The sequence below is a fragment of the Bufo bufo genome, chromosome 2 (genome assembly GCF_905171765.1).
Source record: "Bufo bufo chromosome 2, aBufBuf1.1, whole genome shotgun sequence".
Classification (NCBI taxonomy): domain Eukaryota; kingdom Metazoa; phylum Chordata; class Amphibia; order Anura; family Bufonidae; genus Bufo; species Bufo bufo.
The window spans coordinates 239370312-239396744 of NC_053390.1; the positions used below are offsets into that span (position 1 = coordinate 239370312).

The following is a 26433-nucleotide window of genomic DNA, read 5'->3' on the forward strand; positions in this document are numbered from 1 at the left end:
CCAGGGTGGCATTGCCAGGCAGCAGGGGTTCTGTTTGGCAGCTGGATCCCGCACCTGCTGGTGCGGAGCTGTGGCACCGGCGGTCACCAGGCAGTGCCGCGCCAAATTAAGAGTAGGTCACACTCTAGGAGGCAACCTTGAGTGGGCTTATGCCTTTTGATAAAAAATTAAACTAATGCCTCTTATACAGCATGCAGTATAGGGGGCCAATAATTATTGCGCTGAGAAGCAGTTATAGATCAAAGCTAAGCTTGTGGATGTGCGATCTAATTCTCTTTTCTCTTTTTTTAAACAAATAGTTAAGTTAAATCAGGTTATCCAATGATTAATATAAAAAATGAAAATCATACATCATATAGTTTATCACAATCTTTCTAAATAAAGCAAGAACCAGCCCTGTAGCTCACATGGATCTAGAGATCTCCCCATGCATTGCCCCAACTGCTATGCTAGATTTTTAGCAAGCTGGCTCAGGAGAGTGTCCTTTTTCAGGGGTGTGTCCTTTCTTCTGCAGCTCAGGGGCATATCCTTTCTCAGGGGGAGTGTCCTTTCTGCTATAGTTCTCTCCCTGTAACTGTCACAGCTTCTAACAGTAGCAGTTGAAGGATGGAACGGAGCATGCGTGTCCCCTCAGGGAAGTTAGTGACATGGACAGAGAAATAAGGTAAAGAGCATAACAAACAGCAGGTGGCGCTATACATACATTTTTTGAGATTTTTATTACAGATTTCATTGAATTAAATTTTAATTGTATGCAATTACAAAAGTATTAAGATCCATGTGGTGGTTTGAAAGATGTAGAATATTTAATAAATAGAGTTGAGCGAACACCTGGATGTCCGGGTTCGAGAAGTTCGGCCGAACTTCCCGGAAATGTTCGGGTTCGGGATCCGAACCCGAACCGAACTTCGTCCCGAACCCGAACCCCATTGAAGTCAATGGGGACCCGAACTTTTGGGCACTAAAAAGGCTGTAAAACAGCCCAGGAAAGAGCTAGAGGGCTGCAAAAGGCAGCAACATGTAGGTAAATCCCCTGCAAACAAATGTGGATAGGGAAATGAATTAAAATAAAAATAAAAAAAAATTAAAATGACCCAATATCAATTGGACAGAGGACCCATAGCAGAGAATCTGGCTTCACGTCAGCAGAGAATCAGTCTCTTCATGCCATAGCAAAGAATCTGGCTTCATGTCAGCAGAGAATCAGTCTCTTCATGCCATAGCAGAGAATCTGGCTTCATGTCACCCACCACTGGAACAGGCCACAGTCACATATTTAGGCCCCGGCACCCAGACAGAAGAGAGAGGTTCCGTAACAGAGAATCTGGCCTTATGTCAGCACAGAAACTGTCTTCATGTCATAGCAGAGAATCAGGCTTCACATCACGCACCACTGGAACAGGCCACTGTCACACATTTAGGCCCAAGCACCCAGGCAGAGGAGAGAGGTCCCGTAACAGAGAATCTGGCCTTATGTCAGCACAGAATCTGTCTTCATGTCATAGCAGAGAATCAGGCTTCACGTCACCCACCACTGGAACAGGCCACTGTCACACATTTAGGCCCAGGCACCCAGGCAGAGGAGAGAGGTCCCGTAACAGAGAATCTGGCCTTATGTCAGTGCATAATCAGTCTTCATGTCATAGCAGAGAATCAGGCTTCACGTCACCCACCACTGGAACAGGCCATTGTCACACATTTAGGCCCAGGCACCCAGGCAGAGGAGAGAGGTCCCGTAACAGAGAATCTGGCCTTATGTCAGCACAGAATCTGTCTTCATGTCATAGCAGAGAATCAGGCTTCACGTCACCCACCACTGGAACATGCCACTGTCACATATTTAGGCCCCGGCACCCAGGCAGAGGAGAGAGGTCCCGTAACAGAGAATCTGGCCTTATGTCAGAGCAGAATCAGTCTTCATGTCATAGCAGAGAATCAGGCTTCACGTTGCCCACCACTGGAACAGGCCACTGTCACACATTTAGGCCCAGGCACCCAGGCAGAGGAGAGAGGTCCCGTAACAGAGAATCTGGCCTTATGTCAGCACAGAATCTGTCTTCATGTCATAGCAAAGAATCAGGCTTCATGTCACCCACCACTGGAACAGGCCACTGTCACACATTTAGGCCCAGGCACCCAGGCAGAGGAGAGAGGTCCCGTAACAGAGAATCTGGCCTTATGTCAGCGCAGAATCAGTCTTCATGTCATAGCAGAGAAACAGGCTTTATGTCACCCACCACTGGAACAGGCCACTGTTACACATTTAGGACCAGGCACCCAGACAGAGGAGAGAGGTCCCGTAACAGAGAATCTGGCCTTATGTCAGCGCAGAATCAGTCTTCATGTCATAGCAGAGAATCAGGCTTCACGTCACCCACCACTGGAACAGGCCACTGTCACACATTTAGGCCCAGGCACCCAGGCAGAGGAGAGAGGTCCCGTAACAGAGAATCTGGCCTTATGTCAGCACAGAATCAGTCTTCATGTCATAGCAGAGAATCAGGCTTCACGTCACCCACCACTGGAACAGGCCACTGTCACACATTTAGGCCCAGGCACCCAGGCAGAGGAGAGAGGTCCCGTAACAGAGAATCTGGCCTTATGTCAGCGCAGAATCAGTCTTCATGTCATAGCAGAGAAACAGGCTTCACGTCACCCACCACTGGAACAGGCCACTGTCAAACATTTAGGCCCAGGCACCCAGGCAGAGGAGAGAGGTCCCGTAACAGAGAATCTGGCATTATGTCAGCACAGAATCTGTCTTCATGTCATAGCAAAGAATCAGGCTTCATGTCACCCACCACTGGAACAGGACACTGTCACACATTTAGGCCCAGGCACCCAGGCAGAGGAGAGAGGTCCCGTAACAGAGAATCTGGCCTTATGTCAGCACAGAATCTGTCTTCATGTCATAGCAAAGAATCAGGCTTCATGTCACCCACCACTGGAACAGGCCACTGTCACACATTTAGGCCCAGGCACTCAGGCAGAGGAGAGAGGTCCCGTAACAGAGAATCTGGCCTTATGTCATAGCAGAGAAACAGGCTTCACGTCACCCACCACTGGAACAGGCCACTGTCACACATTTAGGCCCAGGCACCCAGGCAGAGGAGAGAGGTCCCGTAACAGAGAATCTGGCCATATGTCAGCGCAGAATCAGTCTTCATGTCATAGCAGAGAATCAGGCTTCATGTCACCCACCACTGGAACAGGCCACTGTCACACATTTAGACCCAGGCAGAGGAGAGAGGTCCCGTAACAGAGAATCTAGCCTTATGTCAGCACAGAATCAGTCTTCATGTCATAGCAGAGAAACAGGCTTCACGTCACCCACCACTGGAACAGGCCACTGTCACACATTTAGGCCCAGGCACCCAGGCAGAGGAGAGAGGTCCCGTAACAGAGAATCTGGCCTTATGTCAGCACAGAATCTGTCTTCATGTCATAGCAGAGAATCAGGCTTCACGTCACCCACCACTGGAACAGGCCACTGTCACATATTTAGGCCCAGGCACCCAGGCAGAGGAGAGAGGTCCCGTAACAGAGAATCTGGCCTTATATCAGCACAGAATCTGTCTTCATGTCATAGCAGAGAATCAGGCTTCACGTCACCCACCACTGGAACAGGCCACTGTCACACATTTAGGCCCAGGCACCTAGGCAGAGGAGAGAGGTCCCGTAACAGAGAATCTGGCCTTATGTCAGCACAGAATCAGTCTTCATGTCATAGCAGAGAATCAGGCTTCACGTCACCCACCACTGGAACATGCCAGTGTCACACATTTAGGCCCATGCACCCAGGCAGAGGAGAGAGGTCCCGTAACAGAGAATCTGGCCTTATGTCAGCGCAGAATCAGTCTTCATGTCATAGCAGAGAATCAGGCTTCACGTCACCCACCACTGGAACAGGCCACTGTCACACATTTAGGCCCAGGCACCCAGGCAGAGGAGAGAGGTCCCGTAACAGAGAATCTGGCCTTATGTCAGAACAGAATCTGTCTTCATGTCATAGCAGAGAATCAGGCTTCACGTCACCCACCACTGGAACAGGCCACTGTCACACATTTAGGCCCAGGCACCCAGGCAGAGGAGAGAGGTCCCGTAACAGAGAATCTGGCCTTATGTCAGCGCAGAATCAGTCTTCATGTCATAGCAGAGAATCAGGCTTCACGTCACCCACCACTGGAACAGGCCACTGTCACACATTTAGGCCCCGGCACCCAGACAGAGTAGAGGTTCATTCAACTTTGGGTTGCCCCGCAATATAATGGTAAAATGAAATTAAAAATAGTATTGAATGAGGAAGTGCCCTGGAGTAGAATAATATATTGTTAAGGGGAGGTAGTTAATATCTAATCTGCACAAGGGATAGACAGGTCCTGTGGGATCCATGCCTGGTTCATTTTTATGAACGTCAGCTTGTCCACATTGGCTGTAGACAGGCGGCTGCGTTTGTCTGTAATGACGCCCCCTGCCGTGCTGAATACACGTTCAGACAAAACGCTGGCCGCCGGGCAGGCCAGCACCTCCAAGGCATAAAAGGCTAGCTCTGGCCACGTGGACAATTTGGAGACCCAGAAGTTGAATGGGGCCAAACCATCAGTCAGTACGTGGAGGGGTGTGCACAGGTACTGTTCCACCATATTAGTGAAATGTTGCCTCCTGCTATCACGTTCCGTATCAGGTGGTGGTGCAGTTAGCTGTGGCGTGGTGACAAAACTTTTCCACATCTCTGCCATGCTAACCCTGCCCCCAGAAGAGCTGGCCGTGACACAGCTGCGTTGGCGACCTCTTGCTCCTCCTCTGCCTTCGCCTTGGGCTTCCACTGGTTCCCCTGTGACATTTGGGAATGCTCTCAGTAGCGCGTCTACCAACGTGCGCTTGTATTCGCGCATCTTCCCATCACGCTCCAGTGTAGGAAGTAAGGTGGGCACATTGTCTTTGTACCGGGGATCCAGCAGGGTGGCAACCCAGTAGTCCTCACACGTTAAAATGTGGGCAACTCTGCTGTCGTTGCGCAGGCACTGCAGCATGTAGTCGCTCATGTGTGCCAGGCTGCCCAGAGGTAAGGACAAGCTGTCCTCTGTGGGAGGCGTATCGTCATCGTCCTGTGTTTCCCCCCAGCCACGCACCAGTGATGGGCCCGAGCTGCTTTGGGTGCCACCCCGCTGTGAACATGCTTCATCCTCATCCTCCTCCACCTCCTCCTCATCCTCGTCCTCCAGTAGTGGGCCCTGTCTGGCCACATTTGTACCTGGCCTCTGGTGTTGCAAAAAACCTCCCTCTGAGTCACTTCGAAGAGACTGGCCTGAAAGTGCTAAAAATGACCCCTCTTCCTCCTCTTCCTCCTGGGCCACCTCCTCTTCCATCATCGCCCTAAGTGTTTTCTCAAGGAGACATAGAAGTGGTATTGTAACGCTGATAACGGCGTCATCGCCACTGGCCATGTTGGTGGAGTACTCGAAACAACGCAACAGGGCACACAGGTCTCGCATGGAGGCTCAGTCATTGGTGGTGAAGTGTGTCTGATCCACAGTGCGACTGACCCGTGCGTGCTGCAGCTGAAACTCCACTATGGCCTGCTGCTCGCACAGTCTGTCCAGCATATACAAGGTGGAGTTCCACCTGGTGGGTACGTCGCATATGAGGCGGTGAGCGGGAAGGCCGAAGTTACGCTGTAGCGCCGGACAGGCGAGCAGCGGCAGGGTGTGAACGCCAGAAGCGCGAACAGACGGCCCGCACTTTATGCAGCAGCTCTGACATGTCGGGGTAGTTGCGAATGAACTTCTGCACCACCAAATTCAGCACATGCGCCAGGCAAGGGATGTGCGTCAAACCGGCTAGTACCAGAGCTGCAACGAGATTTCGCCCATTATCGCACACCACCAGGCCGGGCTTGAGGCTCACTCGTCGGTCTGTTGTTCTATACCCCGCCACAACTCCTGTGCGGTGTGGGGCCTGTCCCCCAAACATATGAGTTTCAGAATGGCCTGCTGACGTTTACCCCGGGCTGTGCTGAAGTTGGTGGTGAAGGTGTGTGGCTGACTGGATGAGCAGGTGGAAGAAGAGGAGGAGGAAGCTGAGTAGGAGGAGGAGGAGACAGGAGGCAAAGAATGTTGCCCTGCGATCCTTGGCGGCGGAAGGACGTGCGCCAAACAGCTCTCCGCCTGGGGCCCAGCCGCCACTACATTTACCCAGTGTGCAGTTAGGGAGATATAGCGTCCCTGGCCGTGCTTACTGGTCCACGTATCTGTGGTTAGGTGGACCTTGCCACAGATGGCGTTGCGCAGTGCACACTTGATTTTATCGGACACTTGTTTGTGCAGGGAAGGCACGGCTCTCTTGGAGAAGTAGTGGCGGCTGGGAACAACATACTGTGGGACAGCAAGTGACATGAGCTGTTTGAAGCTGTGTGTGTCCACCAGCCTAAATGACAGCATTTCATAGGCCAGTAGTTTAGAAATGCTGGCATTCAGGGCCAGGGATCGAGGGTGGCTAGGTGGGAATTTACGCTTTCTCTCAAATGTTTGTGAGATGGAGAGCTGAACGCTGCTGTGTGACATGGTTGAGATGCTTGGTGACGCAGGTGGTGGTGTTGGTGGTACATCCCATGTTTGCTGGGCGGCAGGTGCCAACGTTCCTCCAGAGGCAGAGGAAGAGGCCGAGGCGGCGGCAGCAGCAGCAGAAGAGGCCGAGGCGGCAGCAGCAGAAGAGGTAGCAGGGGGAGCCTGAGTGACTTCCTTGTTTTTAAGGTGTTTACTCCACTGCAGTTCATGCTTTGCATGCAGGTGCCTGGTCATGCAGGTTGTGCTAAGGTTCAGAACGTTGATGCCTCGCTTCAGGCTCTGATGGCACAGCGTGCAAACCACTCGGGTCTTGTCGTCAGCACATTGTTTGAAGAAGTGCCATGCCAGGGAACTCCTTGAAGCTGCCTTTGGGGTGCTCGGTCCCAGATGGCGGCGGTAAGTAGCAGGCGGAGTCTCTTGGCGGCGGGTGTTCTGATTTTGCCCACTGCTGCCTCTTTTGCTACGCTGTTGGCTCGGTCTCACCACTGCCTCTTCCTCCGAACTCTGAAAGTCAGTGGCACGACCTTCATTCCATGTGGGGTCTAGGACCTCATCGTCCCCTGCATCGTCTTCCACCCAGTCTTGATCCCTGACCTCCTGTTCAGTCTGCACTCTGCAGAAAGACGCAGCAGTTGGCACCTGTGTTTCGTCATCATCAGAGACGTGCTGAGGTGGTATTCCCATGTCCTCATCATCTGGAAACATAAGTGGTTGTGCGTTAGTGCATTCTATCTCTTCAACCCCTGGGGAAGGGCTAGGTGGATGCCCTTGGGAAACCCTGGCAGCAGATTCTTCAAACAGCATAAGAGACTGCTGCATAACTTGAGGCTCAGACAGTTTCCCTGATATGCATAGGGGTGATGTGACAGACTGAAGGGCTTGGTTTTCATGCGCCATCTGTGCGCTTTCTGCAGAAGACTGGGTGGGAGATAATGTGAACGTGCTGGATCCACTGTCGGCCACCCAATTGACTAATGCCTGTACCTGCTCAGGCCTTACCATCCTTAGAACGGCATTGGGCCCCACAAAATATCGCTGTAAATTCTGCTGGCTACTGGGACCTGAGGTAGTTGGTACACTAGGACGTGTGGCTGTGGCAGAACGGCCACGTCCTCTCCCAGCACCAGAGGGTCCACTAACACCACCACGACCATGTCCACGTCCACGTCCCTTATTAGATGTTTTCCTCATTGTTCCCGTTCACCACAATTTTGAGAATGGCAAATTTGGGAATAGTTTTTCAACCCAGAACAAAAAGTGTGCTTTTACGGTCACTACAAATAACTTGACCAGCTAAAACAGTACAGATTTGGTTGAATAGAAGTGTGAGGACTGTTTTTTTTTGCGCTGTGTGACAGGTATAGGTTTAATCACAGAATCAGACTTCTATCTGCACGGTAGCGTGTGTCTTAGGTTTTTCTGAATGACACTATCAGCACCTTCAATGTAAGATATCCTTTTTGGGATAGATTTTAAGTAGGCCTCATATAGCAGAAACTAGTTATTTTGAGAATGGCAAATTTGGGAATAGTTTTTCAACCCAGAACAAAAAGTGTGCTTTTACGGTCACTACAAATAACTTGACCAGCTAAAACAGTACAGATTTGGTTGAATAGAAATGTGAGGCCTGTTTTTTTTTTTGCGCTGTGTGACAGGTATAGGTTTAATCACAGAATCAGACTTCTATCTGCACGGTAGCGTGTGTCTTAGGTTTTTCTGAATGACACTATCAGCACCTTCAATGTAAGATATCCTTTTTGGGATAGATTTCAAGTAGGCCTCATATAGCAGAAACTAGTTATTTTGAGAATGGCAAATTTGGGAATAGTTTTTCAACCCAGAACAAAAAATGTGCTTTTACGGTCACTACAAATAACTTGACCAGCTAAAACAGTACAGATTTGGTTGAATAGAAATGTGAGGCCTGTTTTTTTTTGCGCTGTGTGACAGGTATAGGTTTAATCACAGAATCAGACTTCTATCTGCACGGTAGCGTGTGTCTTAGGTTTTTCTGAATGACACTATCAGCACCTTCAATGTAAGATATCCATTTTGGGATAGATTTTAAGTAGGCCTCATATAGCAGAAACTAGTTATTTTGAGAATGGCAAATTTGGGAATAGTTTTTCAACCCAGAACAAAAAGTGTGCTTTTACGGTCACTACAAATAACTTGACCAGCTAAAACAGTACAGATTTGGTTGAATAGAAATGTGAGGCCTGTTTTTTTTTGCGCTGTGTGACAGGTATAGGTTTAATCACAGAATCAGACTTCTATCTGCACGGTAGCGTGTGTCTTAGGTTTTTCTGAATGACACTGTCAGCACCTTCAATGTAAGATATCCTTTTTGGATAGATTTCAAGTAGGCCTCATATAGCAGAAACTAGTTATTTTGAGAATGGCAAATTTGGGAATAGTTTTTCAACCCAGAACAAAAAATGTGCTTTTACGGTCACTACAAATAACTTGACCAGCTAAAACAGTACAGATTTGGTTGAATAGAAATGTGAGGCCTGTTTTTTTTTTTCGCTGTGTGACAGGTATAGGTTTAATCACAGAATCAGACTTCTATCTGCACGGTAGCGTGTGTCTTAGGTTTTTCTGAATGACACTATCAGCACCTTCAATGTAAGATATCCTTTTTGGGATAGATTTCAAGTAGGCCTCATATAGCAGAAACTAGTTATTTTGAGAATGGCAAATTTGGGAATAGTTTTTCAACCCAGAACAAAAAGTGTGCTTTTACGGTCACTACAAATAACTTGACCAGCTAAAACAGTACAGATTTGGTTGAATAGAAATGTGAGGCCTGTTTTTTTTTGCGCTGTGTGACAGGTATAGGTTTAATCACAGAATCAGACTTCTATCTGCACGGTAGCGTGTGTCTTAGGTTTTTCTGAATGACACTATCAGCACCTTCAATGTAAGATATCCTTTTTGGGATAGATTTTAAGTAGGCCTCATATAGTAGAAACTAGTTATTTTGAGAATGGCAAATTTGGGAATAGTTTTTCAACCCAGAACAAAAAGTGTGCTTTTACGGTCACTACAAATAACTTGACCAGCTAAAACAGTACAGATTTGGTTGAATAGAAATGTGAGGCCTGTTTTTTTTTGCGCTGTGTGACAGGTATAGGTTTAATCACAGAATCAGACTTCTATCTGCACGGTAGCGTGTGTCTTAGGTTTTTCTGAATGACACTATCAGCACCTTCAATGTAAGATATCCTTTTTGGGATATTTTTCAAGTAGGCCTCATATAGCAGAAACTAGTTATTTTGAGAATGGCAAATTTGGGAATAGTTTTTCAACCCAGAACAAAAAATGTGCTTTTACGGTCACTACAAATAACTTGACCAGCTAAAACAGTACAGATTTGGTTGAATAGAAATGTGAGGCCTGTTTTTTTTTGCGCTTTGTGACAGGTATAGGATTAATCACAGAATCAGACTTCTATCTGCACGGTAGCGTGTGTCTTAGGTTTTTCTGAATGACACTATCAGCACCTTCAATGTAAGATATCCTTTTTGGGATAGATTTTAAGTAGGCCTCATATAGTAGAAACTAGTTATTTTGAGAATGGCAAATTTGGGAATAGTTTTTCAACCCAGAACAAAAAGTGTGCTTTTACGGTCACTACAAATAACTTGACCAGCTAAAACAGTACAGATTTGGTTGAATAGAAATGTGAGGCCTGTTTTTTTTTGCGCTGTGTGACAGGTATAGGTTTAATCACAGAATCAGACTTCTATCTGCACGGTAGCGTGTGTCTTAGGTTTTTCTGAATGACACTATCAGCACCTTCAATGTAAGATATCCTTTTTGGGATAGATTTCAAGTTGGCCTCATATAGCAGAAACTAGTTATTTTGAGAATGGCAAATTTGGGAATAGTTTTTCAACCCAGAACAAAAAATGTGCTTTTACGGTCACTACAAATAACTTGACCAGCTAAAACAGTACAGATTTGGTTGAATAGAAATGTGAGGCCTGTTTTTTTTTGCGCTTTGTGACAGGTATAGGATTAATCACAGAATCAGACTTCTATCTGCACGGTAGCGTGTGTCTTAGGTTTTTCTGAATGACACTATCAGCACCTTCAATGTAAGATATCCTTTTTGGGATAGATTTTAAGTAGGCCTCATATAGTAGAAACTAGTTATTTTGAGAATGGCAAATTTGGGAATAGTTTTTCAACCCAGAACAAAAAGTGTGCTTTTACGGTCACTACAAATAACTTGACCAGCTAAAACAGTACAGATTTGGTTGAAAAGAAATGTGAGGCCTGTTTTTTTTTGCGCTGTGTGACAGGTATAGGTTTAATCACAGAATCAGACTTCTATCTGCACGGTAGCGTGTGTCTTAGGTTTTTCTGAATGACACTATCAGCACCTTCAATGTAAGATATCCTTTTTGGGATATTTTTCAAGTAGGCCTCATATAGCAGAAACTAGTTATTTTGAGAATGGCAAATTTGGGAATAGTTTTTCAACCCAGAACAAAAAGTGTGCTTTTACGGTCACTACAAATAACTTGACCAGCTAAAACAGTACAGATTTGGTTGAATAGAAATGTGAGGCCTGTTTTTTTTTGGCTGTGTGACAGGTATAGGTTTAATCACAGAATCAGACTTCTATCTGCACGGTAGCGTGTGTCTTAGGTTTTTCTGAATGACACTATCAGCACCTTCAATGTAAGATATCCTTTTTGGGATAGATTTCAAGTAGGCCTCATATAGCAGAAACTAGTTATTTTGAGAATGGCAAATTTGGGAATAGTTTTTCAACCCAGAACAAAAAGTGTGCTTTTACGGTCACTACAAATAACTTGACCAGCTAAAACAGTACAGATTTGGTTGAATAGAAATGTGAGGCCTGTTTTTTTTTGCGCTGTGTGACAGGTATAGGTTTAATCACAGAATCAGACTTCTATCTGCACGGTAGCGTGTGTCTTAGGTTTTTCTGAATGACACTATCAGCACCTTCAATGTAAGATATCCTTTTTGGGATAGATTTCAAGTAGGCCTCATATAGCAGAAACTAGTTATTTTGAGAATGGCAAATTTGGGAATAGTTTTTCAACCCAGAACAAAAAATGTGCTTTTACGGTCACTACAAATAACTTGACCAGCTAAAACAGTACAGATTTGGTTGAATAGAAATGTGAGGCATGTTTTTTTTTGCGCTGTGTGACAGGTATAGGTTTAATCACAGAATCAGACTTCTATCTGCACGGTAGCGTGTGTCTTAGGTTTTTCTGAATGACACTATCAGCACCTTCAATGTAAGATATCCTTTTTGGGATAGATTTCAAGTTGGCCTCATATAGCAGAAACTAGTTATTTTGAGAATGGCAAATTTGGGAATAGTTTTTCAACCCAGAACAAAAAATGTGCTTTTACGGTCACTACAAATAACTTGACCAGCTAAAACAGTACAGATTTGGTTGAATAGAAATGTGAGGCCTGTTTTTTTTTGCGCTTTGTGACAGGTATAGGATTAATCACAGAATCAGACTTCTATCTGCACGGTAGCGTGTGTCTTAGGTTTTTCTGAATGACACTATCAGCACCTTCAATGTAAGATATCCTTTTTGGGATAGATTTTAAGTAGGCCTCATATAGTAGAAACTAGTTATTTTGAGAATGGCAAATTTGGGAATAGTTTTTCAACCCAGAACAAAAAGTGTGCTTTTACGGTCACTACAAATAACTTGACCAGATAAAACAGTACAGATTTGGTTGAATAGAAATGTGAGGCCTGTTTTTTTTTGCGCTGTGTGACAGGTATAGGTTTAATCACAGAATCAGACTTCTATCTGCACGGTAGCGTGTGTCTTAGGTTTTTCTGAATGACACTATCAGCACCTTCAATGTAAGATATCCTTTTTGGGATAGATTTCAAGTTGGCCTCATATAGCAGAAACTAGTTATTTTGAGAATGGCAAATTTGGGAATAGTTTTTCAACCCAGAACAAAAAATGTGCTTTTACGGTCACTACAAATAACTTGACCAGCTAAAACAGTACAGATTTGGTTGAATAGAAATGTGAGGCCTGTTTTTTTTTGCGCTTTGTGACAGGTATAGGATTAATCACAGAATCAGACTTCTATCTGCACGGTAGCGTGTGTCTTAGGTTTTTCTGAATGACACTATCAGCACCTTCAATGTAAGATATCCTTTTTGGGATAGATTTTAAGTAGGCCTCATATAGTAGAAACTAGTTATTTTGAGAATGGCAAATTTGGGAATAGTTTTTCAACCCAGAACAAAAAGTGTGCTTTTACGGTCACTACAAATAACTTGACCAGCTAAAACAGTACAGATTTGGTTGAATAGAAATGTGAGGCCTGTTTTTTTTTGCGCTGTGTGACAGGTATAGGTTTAATCACAGAATCAGACTTCTATCTGCACGGTAGCGTGTGTCTTAGGTTTTTCTGAATGACACTATCAGCACCTTCAATGTAAGATATCCTTTTTGGGATTTTTTTCAAGTAGGCCTCATATAGCAGAAACTAGTTATTTTGAGAATGGCAAATTTGGGAATAGTTTTTCAACCCAGAACAAAAAATGTGCTTTTACGGTCACTACAAATAACTTGACCAGCTAAAACAGTACAGATTTGGTTGAATAGAAATGTGAGGCCTGTTTTTTTTTGGCTGTGTGACAGGTATAGGTTTAATCACAGAATCAGACTTCTATCTGCACGGTAGCGTGTGTCTTAGGTTTTTCTGAATGACACTATCAGCACCTTCAATGTAAGATATCCTTTTTGGGATAGATTTCAAGTAGGCCTCATATAGCAGAAACTAGTTATTTTGAGAATGGCAAATTTGGGAATAGTTTTTCAACCCAGAACAAAAAATGTGCTTTTACGGTCACTACAAATAACTTGACCAGCTAAAACAGTACAGATTTGGTTGAATAGAAATGTCAGGTCTATTTTTTAGGCGCTGGGTGACAGGCTCAACTTGCCCCTGTTGTAGTATATGGCCAAAAAATAACCACACTATTGATGGTTAAATGCACTTGGGTGACACAGGCTCAGCCTGCACCAGATTTAGTATATGGCCAAAAAATAACCAGACTGTTGATGGTTAAATGCACTTCGGTGACACAGGCTCAGCCTGCAGCTGATGTAGTATATGGCCAAAAAATAACCAGACTGTTGATGGTTAAATGCACTTCGGTGACACAGGCTCAGCCTGCAGCTGATGTAGGATATAGCACAAAATAACCACACTATTGATGGTTAAATACACTTGGTGATAGCTTGTGCTGGCGCACCACAAGTCACAAAATGGCCGCCGATCACCCCAGAAAATAGTGATCTAAAAACACTCTGGGCAGCCTCAAAAAAGTGAGCAAGTCGATATTAGCACTTCAATGATCCACAGCTGCAGATCGATCACAGAATGAAGTCTTTTGGAAGAGTTAATCTGCCTAATCTCGCCCTAACGTCGCAGCTGCAACCTCTCCCTATGCTTCAATCAGCAGAGTGACGTGCAGCACTACGTGACCCAAGCTTATATAGAGGCTGGGTCACATGCTGCACTGGCCAATCACAGCCATGTCAATAGTAGGCAAGGCTGTGATGGCCTCTTGGGGCAAGTAGTATGCCGCTTGTTGATTGGCTGCTTTGCAGCCTTTCAAAAAGCTCCAAGAAAGCACCGAACACCGAACCCGAACCCGGACTTTTACGAAAATGTTCGGGTTCGGGTCCGTGTCACGGACACCCCAAAATTCGGTACGAACCCGAACTATACAGTTCGGGTTCGCTCATCCCTATTAATAAATTATCTGATAACCCTGAAAGCAAGCAGTTGCTCATTTATTGGCTTATTGCCAGCACATTTACACAGGTCAATTATCAGGAACAATCATTCGTATACTTATTCCTGATAATTGACTAAAATTTCAAAAGGCCTTTAGGCTCTCTTCAAATCTGCGATATGATGTTTCCATCGGGGTCCAATAATTTTGACAAAAATGGAACAGCGTATGGCATTTTAGAAAAAGGATCACACTTGGTGGTCATGGCTCCATTATAAACATAATCCTGACTGTGAACAGAGTCTGAGACGAACAGTAGAGAACTCATTTTCCTGTGGCAATGCCATGATATCATTCATGTGATCACTGACCTCATCAATTTCATGAATTAAATGTAAACATCACTGCTGAGGTAAGTGATTGGCTGAAGTGGTGACGTGAAAGATCTATGTCATTGCATTGCTGCAGGAATTACGGGACCACCAGAGTGGCAGCACTGAGGCAGCAGAGGATTTATCCAGCGAGTAATGAATTTATTTATTGCATACTATTTCTTGCTCTTAGGCAACATTCTTAAAATCCCTGACAACTGCGGACAGAACAGGATAGTTTTATATTCTAGTATAAACAGAGAGCTGCATTAGATCAAGTCCTGGCCTTTGCCAAGGTCACACTGCTATCTTCTAAATCATACTGTCATGTTCAGGAATGTGCAATTCATTATTGGTTTAGAGGAGGCAGATGGGTTTTAATTCTTGTTTCCTGTTTTTTTTTTAAACACATATCCAGCATGGGATGTGAATTTCTGATGAGAAAATGCTATTGATGTAATGTGTGTCTGGCATCTATGTGGTCCCTTGTCAATTCAGGACTAATTCACTCTAGTACTTTGTTAGTTTTGTAATAAATCGCGTTATTCCATCTATCAGCATGGTTATACCAAGATCAAAGACTCAAGGTCAAAATACTTGCCAATAGAAATGGAAGACTCAGACCAACTGTGACAAAACCCAGTCAAGAAGTGTTATCTTTTATTTAACTATCTCTATCTATCTATCTATCTATCTATCTATCTATCTATCTATCTATCTATCTATCTATCTATCTATCTATTATCTCTATTAGGCTACTTTCACACTAGCGTTTTTTGAAAATCCGTCATGGATCTGCAAAAACGCTTCCGTTACAATAATATAACCACATGCATCCGTCATGAACGGATCCAGTTGTATTATGTCTTCTATAGCCATGACGGATCCGTTTGTATTATCTTTAACATTGCCAAAACTGATCCATCTTAAACTCCATTAAAAGTCAATGGGGGATGGATCCTGTTTCTATTGTGCCAGATTGTGTCAGAGAAAACGGATCCGTCTCCATTGACTTGCGCTACTTTCACACTGGCGTTTCTGGGTCCTCTTGGGAGATCCTTTTCAGGGCTCTCACAAGCGGGCCAAAACAGTTCAGTTCAGCCCCAATGCATTCTGAATGGATAAGGATCCGTTCAGAATGCATCAATTTGGCTGCGTTTGGTCTCCGTTGTGTTTTTTAGACGGTCACTAAAACGCAGCTTGCAGCGTTTTTGTGACTGTCTGACTATGCAGTGCAATTGAAAATGGATCCGTCCCTTATTGACTTTCAATGTAAGTCAAGACGGATCCGTTTTGACTTAGACTTTTTTTTTCGCTTGGCTCCGCTTCGTCAGGCGGACAGCAAAACGCTGCATGCATCATTTTGGTGTCCACCTCTAGAGCGAAATGGAGACTGATCGGAGGCAAACTGATGCATTCTGAGCGGATCCTTATCCATTCAGAATGCATTAGGGTAAAACTGATCCGTTTTGGACCGCTAGTGAGAGCCTGAACAGATCTCAGAAACGGAAAGCCAAAGCGCTAGTGTGAAAGTAGCCTTATCTATCTGTCTGTCTGTAGCTTTTTATCTATCTACTATCTATTTCTATCTATCTATCTATCTATCTATCTATCTATCTCGTAGTAGAAAAAAATGTATTCATCACGTGATGTTTCAGTCATCTTAGGCCTTATGCACATGACCGTTGTTCGGGTCCGCATCCGAGCCGCCGTTTTTGCGGCTCGGATGCGGACTCATTCACTTCAATGGGGGCGCAAAAGATGCAGACAGTACTCCGTGTGCTGTCCGCATTCGTTTCTCCGTTCCGTGGCCCCGCAAAAAAAAAAATAGCATGTCCTATTCTTGTCCATTTTGCAGACAAGAATAGGCATTTCTACAATGGGCCGCCTGCTCCGTTCCGCAAATTGCGGAAGGCACACGGGCGGCTTCCGTTTTTTGTGGATTCGCGGTTTGCGGACCGCAAAAAACTGAACAGTCGTGTGCATGAGGCCTTACTGGGACTTTTCTCAAGTCTGTAAAGTTCGGGTTCGTACCGAACTTTAGGATTTTGAGACCCCGGACCCGAACACGAATATTTCCGTAAAAGTTCAGGTTCGGGTTCGGTGTTCGCCGCTTTCTTAGCGCTTTTTGAAAGGCTGCACAGCAGCCAATCAACAAGCGGCATACTACTTGCCCCAAGAGGCCATCACAGCCATGCCTACTATTGGCATGGCTGTGATTGGCCAGTGCAGCATGTGACCCAGCCTCTATATAAGCTTGGGTCACGTAGCGCTGCACGTCACTCTGCTGATACAAGTGTAGGGAGAGGATGCTGCTGGACTGGTGATTTCAGGGAGAGCATAGGAGAGAATCTAACTCAGCGATCTACAGATAAATAGTTGTGTGGGTGCAGGGCACAATCGTTTCACCCTGCCCTGAGGCCATTGACCAAAAAATACTAACTTTTAGAATTCTGTTAGTTAGGTGGGTGGCGGCGGCCATTTTATGCATGCTCAGTGCACCAGCACTGCATATGAGATTTTGGGACATTGCAAATCACAATTTTTTTGGGGCAAACTACAACATCTGTATTAGTGTGCAATTTAAGGTAGAAACACACCCATCATTTTCTGGGGTTTGAAAAACACACTTTTCCCCCCAAAAAAACAGTATTTTCCAAATCTACAAGTGTTAAATTCAAGTTTAATATCTACAGCTTTCAAATTCTGTTAGCAAAAAAGGACTTTTTTGGCAATCTACAACATCTGTATTAGTCAGTGTGCAATTTAAGGTAGAAATACACCCTTCATTTTCTGGGGTTGGAAAAACACACTTTTTTTTTTCTTCAAAAAACTGTATTTTCCAGATCTGCAAGTGTAAAATTCAAGTTTAATATCTAAAGCTTTCATATTCTGTTAGCAAAAAAAGACTTTTTTGGCAATCTACAACATCTGTATTAGTCAGTGTGCAATTCAAGGTAGAAATACACCCATTATTTTCTGGGGTTTGAAAAACACACTCTTTTGACAAAAATCACTATTTTCAGGCCTTGCTGCATCAGCACGTGTGAAATTACAGGCTTATATACTGCTGTCAAATTCAGTTTTTAAACAAACACTCATTTGGGCACAAAAAAAGGAGTTGGCAGCCTTTGATGCAGATGTCATTGTGAGATACACCCTTAATACATTTGGGTTACATTCAGAAATTTTAAATACCACCATTTGGTGCACCAATATTGAATTCAGGCCTACACTGGTTCAGGCCCTGTGAGATACCCCCTCTACATACAGGGGTTTAAATCAGGCATTTGAAATACAGCGATTTGAAATACAGCCATTTTGTGCAAAGATATATTTACTGCAGGCCTACACTGATTCAAGGCTTGTGTAATTCCCCCTATACAGACAGGGGTTTGAATCAGGCATTTGAAATACAGCCATTTGAAATACAACCTTTTTGTGCAAAGATATATTTACTTCAGGCTTACACAGGTTCAGACCGTGTGTGATCCCCCCTATACATACAGGGGATTGAATCAGGCATTTGAAATACAGCCATTTGAAATACAGCCATTTTGTGCAAAGATATATTTACTTCAGGCCTACACAGGTTCAGACCGTGTGAGATAACCCCCTACATACAGGGGTTGGAATCAGGCATTTGAAATACAGCCATTTTGTGCAAAGATATATTTACTTCAGGCCTACACTGGTTCCGGGCGTGTGTGATCCCCCCCCTATGCATACAGGGGTTTGAATTAGGCATTTGAAATACAGCCATTTGAAATACAGCCTTTTGAAATACAGCCTTTTTGTGCAAAGATATATTTACTGCAGGCCTACAGAGGTTCAGGCCCTCTGAGATACTACCTCTACATACAGGGGTTTGAATTAGGCATTTGAAATACAGCCATTTTGGGCAAAAAAATCTTTTATTGAGGCCTAGTCTGGTTCAGGCCGTGTGAGATACACCCTTTACATACTGTTGTTCTATTCTACTATTAATTAAACACCCATTTAGGGCAAGATCCAAATTTAAAAAATATGAGGAGAGCGTCAAATAAGGGACGTGGCCCAGGTCGTGGTGCTGCTGGTGGAGCTCCTGTTGCAGGGAGAGGACGTGGTCGATCTGTGCCAGCTACACGCACAAGTGAAACCCCTTCCTCAGGTGCAAGTAGGCGACGAAACCTGCAGCGGTATTTGGTCGGGCCTAATGCTGCTCTACGGATGGTGAGGCCTGAACAAGTACAGGCAATAGTAGATTAGGTTGCTGACAGTGGATCCAGTTCATTCACATTGTCTCCCACCTAGTCTTATGCTGAAAGACCACAGTTGGCACCTGCAGCCGATGTCCATCAGTCTTTCACCTCACCCCTTGCAAATCAGCCAAGCAGTCTGAGCCCCAAGTCATGCAGCAGTCTCTTCTGCTTTTTGATGACTCTGTTAGCAGGGTTTCCTAGGGCCATCCACCTAGCCCTGCCCCAGAAGTGGAAGAGATTGAGTGCACCGATGCCCAACCACTTATTTTTCAAGATGAGTACATGGGAGGACCAACGCAGCACGTCTCGGATGATGACGAAACACAGGTGCCAACTGCTGGGGCTTTCAAAAGTGTGCAGACCGACAAGGATGTCAGGGGTGAAGACTAGGTGGAAGATGATGTGGAGGACAATGAGGTACTCGACTACACATGGAATCAAGGTCATGCGAATGACCGATGTAGTTCGGAGGAAGAGGCGGTGGTCGCACAGAGCCACCAGCACAGCAGAAGAGGGAGCAGGGTGCAAAAGCGGAGCGGCCGTCCTCTAGACAGTACGCCTGCTACTGCCCACCGCAGCAAGGGACCGAGCACACCAAAGCCAGCTCCAAGGAGTTCCCTGGCGTGGCAGTTCTTCAGAAAATGTGCTGAAGACAAGACTCGAGTGGTTTGCACGCTGTGCAATCAGAGCCTGAAGCGAGGCATAAACGTTCTCAACCTGAGCACAACCTGCATGACCAGGCATTTAAGTGCAAAGCACGATCTGCAGTGGAGTAGACACCATGAAAGGTCTCTGGCTCCTCCTGCTTCCTCTTCTGCTGCAGTCTCGGCCTCTTCATCCACCTCTGGAGTGACAGTGCCACCTGGCACCCCGCAAACAGAGGATCTGCCAGCAACACCAACACCTGGGTCACCAGGCATCTCCACAATGTCCCACGGAAGCATTCAGCTCTCCATATCCCAAACGCTGGAGAGGAAGAGGAAGTACCCCCCTACCCACCCGCGATCCCTAACCCTGAATGCCAGCATTTCTAAATTACTTGCCTTTGAAATGTTGTCATTCCGTCTGGTGGAGACGGATAGTTTTAAAGGTCTTATGGCGGTGGCTGTCCCACAGTACGTCGTGCCCAGCCGCCACTACTTTTCAAGGCGAGCCATCCCTTCCCTTCACAACCAAGTAGGGGACAAAATGAGGTGTGCCCTGCGCAACGCCCTCTGTGGCAAGGTGCACCTGACTACGGATACGTGGACCAGTAAGCACGGTCAGGGCCGTTATATCTCCATAACAGCACACTGGGTAAATGCAGTGGAGGCTGGATCTGAGGCGGATAGCAGTTTGGCGCATGTCCTTCCACCACCGAGGATTGCAGGGCGCTTCAGTTTGCCTCCTGTTGCTTCCTCCTCCTACTCTGCTTCCTCATCCTCTACCAGCTCCTCATCCGGTCAGCGTAACACCTTCACCACCAACTTCCGCACAGCCAGGGGTAAACGACAGCAGGCAGTTTTAAAACGTATCTGTTTGGGGGACAAACCCCACACCGCGCAGGAGCTGGGGAAGGGCCTTGAACAACAGACCGATGAGTGGTTTGTGCCAGTCAGCCTCAAGCCCGGCCTGGTGGTGTGCGATAATGGGTGAAATCTCGTAGCAGCTCTGGGACTAGCCGGTTTGACGCACATCCCTTGCCTGGCGCATGTGCTGAATTTGGTGGTGCAGAGATTCCTTAAAAATTACCCCGACATGTCAGAGCTGCTGCATAAAGTGCGGGCCGTCTGTGAGCGCTTTCGGCGTTCTCACCCTGCTGCTGCTCGCCTGTCAGCGCTGCAGCGTAACTTCGGCCTTCCCGCTCACCGCCTCATATGCAACGTGCCCACAAGGTGGAACTCCAACTTGCACATGCTGGCCAGACTGTGCGAGCAGCAGCATGCGATAGTGGAGTTTCAGCTGCAGCACGCACGGGTGAGTCGCTCGGCGGAACAGCACCACTTCACCACCAATGACTGGGCCTCCATGCGAGACCTGTGTTCCTTGTTGTGCTGTTTCGAGTACTCCACCAACATAGCCAGTGCCGATAACGCCGTTCTCAGCATTACTATCCCACTTCTATGCCTCCTTGAAAAAAAGCTCATGGCGAGGATGGAAGAGGATGTGGCACAGGAGGAGGAGGAGGAAGAGGGATTATTTCGTAGGGTTTTCGGACAGTCATTCCCAAGTGGCTCCGAGGGTGGGTTCCTGCACCCACAAACCCAAGGTACACAATTGTCCAGCCAGGGCACAGTTCTAGAGGATGAGGAGGTGGAGGATGAGGAGGAGGAGATGCAGGAGGAGGAACCATGTTCACAGCAGGGTGGCACCCAGACCAGCTTATGGCCATCACTGACTGTTGCATGGATGGGGGGATACAGAGGACACAGACGATACACCTCCTACAGAGGACAGCTTTTCGTTGCCTCTGGGCAGCCTGGCACACATGAGCGATTACATGCTGCAGTGTCTCCGCAACGACCGCCGAGTTGCCCACATTCTAACTTGCGCTGATTACTGGGTGGCCACGCTGCTGGATCCCCATTACAAAGACAACGTACCGTCCTTAATTCCCTCACTGGAGCGTGATCGTAAGATGCGCGAGTACAAGAGCATGCTGGTAGACGCGCTGCTGGTGGCATTCCCACCTGACAGCGGGGGCACAGTGGAAGCGCAAGGCGAAGGCAGAGGATGAGGAAGAGGTCGTCAATGCAGCTGGGGCACCGTCAGCACCTCAGAAGGCAGGGTTAGCATGGCCGAAATATGGAAAAGCTTTGTCAGCACGCCACAAAAACCAGCACCACCAGCTTAGATGGAACGTGGAGCAGTATGTGTGTACACGACTACACGTACTGAATGACGAGTCTGCCCCCTTCAACTTCTGGGTCTCCAAATTGGGCACATTGCCTGAGCTTGCTCTTTACGCCTTGGAGGTGCTGGCCTGCCCTGCAGCCAGTGTATTATCTGAACGTGTGTTTAGCACGGCAGGGGGCGTCATCACAGACAAGCGCAGCCGTTTGTCCACAGCCAACGTGGCCAAGCTCACGTTCATTAAAATGAACCAGGCTTGGATCCCACAAGACTTGTCTGTACCTTGTGCAGAATAGACATTTATACCACCATCAAACATACATTCTTGTACTCAAGTCAAGTGCAATGATTCTTTGTTTTAATATTTTTTATTTGTCCCAATATTTTGGGGGCTACCTAACCCCAATAAAAAATAAATAAAAAAACATTGTTGGCTACCTCCTCCTCCTCCATTGCTGCCTCCACCTACAACACCACATTCACCGCCTCCTCAACCTCCGACTCCATATCCACCTCCTTCTCTGAGTTGCAGGTTAATAATTTGTAATTTTTTGTTATTTTATTTTATTTTAGGTTATTTCCCTATCCACATTTGTTTCCAGAGCAGTTGCCATGCTCTTGAGCACATTTTACTGCCTTTTACATCCCTCTAGCCTTTTCAAGGACTATTTTAGAGCCATTTTAATGCAAAAAAGTGCCAATTTTAGTGCCCTAAATTGAAAGAATTCTTATTTTCAAATTTAACCATTTTTGGCGTATACAAACCCCTGCTGTGCCTGTGTGACAGGGGCCTAAATCTCTCAAAATCCTCTGTTCTATTGCTGGGTGACATGAACCCCCTTTTGCCGTGAATGAACCCCTGCTGTGCCTGGGTGACAGGGGCCTAAATCTCTCAAAATCCTCTGTTCTATTGCTGGGTGAAATGAAACCCCTTTTGCTGTGAATGAACCCCTGCTGTGCCTGGGTGACATGGGCCTCTTTCTCTCAAAATCCTCTGTTCTATTGCTGGGTGACTTGAACCCCCTTTTGCCGTGAATGACCCCCTGCTGTGCCTGGGTGACAGGGGCCTAAATCTCTCAAAATCCTCTGTTCTATTGCTGGGTGACTTGAACCCCCTTTTGCCTTGAATGACCCCCTGCTGTGCCTGGGTGACAGGGGCCTAAATCTCTCAAAATCCTCTGTTCTATTGCTGGGTGACATGTACCCCCTTTTGCCGTGAATGACCCCCTGCTCTGCATTGCTGACAGGGAACTAAATTTAGTGAAAACATCTGTTACTGATCGGAATGAACCCCAGTGAATGAACCCCTGATGAGCCTGGGTGACAGGGGCCTAAATCTCTCAAAATCCTCTGTTCTATTGCTGGGTGACATGAACCCCCTTTTGCCGTTAATGAACCCCTGCTGTGCCTGGGTAACAGGGACCAAAATCTCTCAAAATCCTCTGTTCTATTGCTGGGTGACATGAACCACCTTTTGCCGTGAAGGAACCCCTGCTGTGCCTGGGTGACATGGGCCTCGTTCTCTCAAAATCCTCTGTTCTATTGCTGGGTGACAAGAACCCACTTTTGCCGTGAATTAACCCCTGATGTGCCTGGGTGACATGGGCCTCGTTCTCAAAATCCTCTGTTCTATTGCTTGGTGACATGAACCCCCTTTTTCTGTGAATGAACCCCTGCTGTGCCTGGGTGACAGGGGCCTAAATCTCTCAAAATCCTCTGTTCTATTGCTGGGTGACATGAACCCCCTTTTGTCGCGAATGAACCCCTGCTGTGCATGGGTGACAGGAGCCTAAATCTCTCAAAATCCTCTGTTCTATTGCTGGGTGACATGAACCCCCTTTTGCCGTAAATGAACCCCTACTGTGCCTGGTTGACAGGGGCCTAAATCTCTCAAAATCCTCTGTTCTATTGCTGGGTGACATGAACCCTCTTTTGCCGTGAATGAACCCCTGCTGTGCCTGGGTGACAGGGGCTTAAATCTCTCAAAATCCTCTGTTGTATTGCTGGGTGACATGAACCCCCTTTTGCCGTGAATGAACCCCTGCTGTGCCTGGGTGACATGGGCCTCTTTCTCTCAAAATCCTCTGTTCTATTGCTGGGTGACTTGAACCCCCTTTTGCCGTGAATGACCCCCTGCTGTGCCTGGGTGACAGGGGCCTAAATCTCTCAAAATCCTCTGTTCTATTGCTGGGTGACTTGAACCCCCTTTTGCCTTGAATGACCCCCTGCTGTGCCTGGGTGACAGGGGCCTAAATCTCTCAAAATCCTCTGTTCTATTGCTGGGTGACATGAACCCCCTTTTGCCATGAATGAACCCCTGCTCTGCATTGCTGACAGGGGCCTAAATCTCTCAAAATCCTCTGTTCTATTGCTGGGTGACATGAACCCCCTTTTGCCGTGAATGAACCCCTGCTCTGCATTGCTGACAAGGGCCTAAATATCTCAAAATCCTCTGTTCTATTGCTGGGTGACATGTACCCCCTTTTGCCGTGAATGACCCCCTGCTCTGCATTGCTGACAGGGAACTAAATTTTGTGAAAACATCTGTTACTGATCGGAAGATGCGCGACTACAAGCGCACGCTGATGATAGCATTCCCCCCTGACAGCGGGGGCACAGTGGAAGCACAAGGCGAAGGCAGAGGAGGAGGAAGAGGTCGCCAACGCAGCTAGGGCACCGCCAGCACCTGAGAAGGCAGGGTTAGCATGGCCAAAATGTGGAAAAGCTTTGTCAGCTTTGGAGGTGCTGACCTGCCCTGCAGCTAGTGTATAGTGTGAACATATGTTTAGCACGGCAGAGAGCATTATCACAGGCCGCAGCCAATGTGGACAAGCTTACGTTTATTAAAATGAACCAGGCATGGATCCCACAGGACTTGTCCGTACCGTGTGCAGAATAGACATTTATACCAGCCTTAACCATCCATTCTTGTACTCAAGTGCACTTATTCTTTGTTTTATTTTGTTATATGTCCCAATATTTTGGGGGGATACCCCAATTTAAAAATAAAAATAAACACAAATCAGTGTTGGCTACCTATTCCTCCTTCACCGCCGCTTCCACCTACACCGCCACGTCAACCTATATCGCCACATCCACCTATCCACCGCTTCCTCAACCTCCTATTCCTAGATCCAGATTGTTATTCTAAATTTTTCAGTATTTTATTTTATTTTAAGTCATTTCCCTATCCACATTTTTTTGCCATGCTCTTAAGCACATTTTGATGCCTTTTGCAGCCCTCTAGTCCTTTCCAGGACTATTTTAGAGCCATTTTAGTGCACAAAAGTACGGGTCCCCATTGACTTCAAAGGGTTCGGGTTCAGGGTCAAGTTCGGGTCCCGAACCCGAACTTTTTTTTCAAGTTTGGCCGAACTCGTCGAACCCGAACATCCAGGTGTCCGCTCAACTCAAAACACTACATACACTTTCTACAGTTTATTTTGGATGTTTCTGGTGAAGTCCACAGCTGTTGGCACACTAACTCAACGTTGTTTGCTGTGCTGCTCTGTTTCCTTTTTGTCTATCTATTTATCTATTGGTTTAAATAATATGATTTTGTAAACTGCTCAGTAGTGCATGTGAACACAGGAAACACAAAAATTATTATGGGAAAATAATATGGTATTCATTTTCCATAAAATAGCACAAGCCTTAAAGGTGAGTTCAGACATAGAAAAAAAAAATCTCCTCTGGATTTTAGCATGAATCCTCAACAAAATCTACACAGGTGCAGTGATTTTAGATGTGGATTTGCAGAGGACCTCCTCTTTAACATTGCAAAGAATCAAATCTATTGAAAAAATCTATTGGCAAATCCTCCATATAATAGGCATGATGTGAATTTGAAAGCTCAGAATGAGTGGGGGTTCATAAAACCGTAGTCCTAATATTATATTATACATTTGTAGAGGATTATTTGTGTGAAATCTGAACTAAATATCTGTTACCATTGTGCAACTGTCACTTGTGATAGATTTGTATAGAATACTTTTCATACATTTTGGATAACCCTATAAATGGATATTGGTATAAATACTAGATGGATATGCTGCGGATTGTATTAACTTACTTTGAAAAATCTGTAGTGTAAAAGTCCCAGCATGTCAACTTAGGCCTCATGCACACGACCGTTGTGTGTTTTGCAGTCCGCAAATTTCGGATCTGCGAAACACGGACAGCATGGACAGCCATTGATATAACTGCCTATTCTTGTTCTCAAAACGGACAAAAATAGGACAGGTTATATTTTTTTTGCGGACCACGGAACGGAGCAACAGATGCAGACAGCACACAGAGTGCTGTCCATATCTTTTGCGGCCCCATTAAAGTGAATGGGTCCGCATCCGAGCCGCAGTTTTGGCATGAGGCCTTATGCTGTGGATTTCCACCATGGATTTCAACTAGTGTTGAACAAATCGATACATCCAAAGTGGAATTTGATCCAAAGTTTAGGAAAATTTGGATTTGCAATGAATTTAAATTTCCTGGCACTTTGTGGTAATTAATCTATTTTCTCCTAAAATGGCAGTGTTACAAAGTGAAAGTAAGAAGCCCAGGACAAGAGATCACCCATAATGCAGTGCAGCCAGCCAATCAGCAGCTATCCAGCCCCTGTGAAATCACAGCCCTATAAAAATCCAAATCCACAC

The 26433-nt window shown here is 45.8% G+C and overlaps 1 protein-coding gene across 1 annotated transcript in view; it reads right to left on the reverse strand.

Moving 5' to 3' along the window:
- Window positions 1–26433, reverse strand: part of GALNT9 (polypeptide N-acetylgalactosaminyltransferase 9) — an 832217-nt gene that overhangs the window by 404337 nt on the left and 401447 nt on the right. The window lies entirely within an intron of this gene.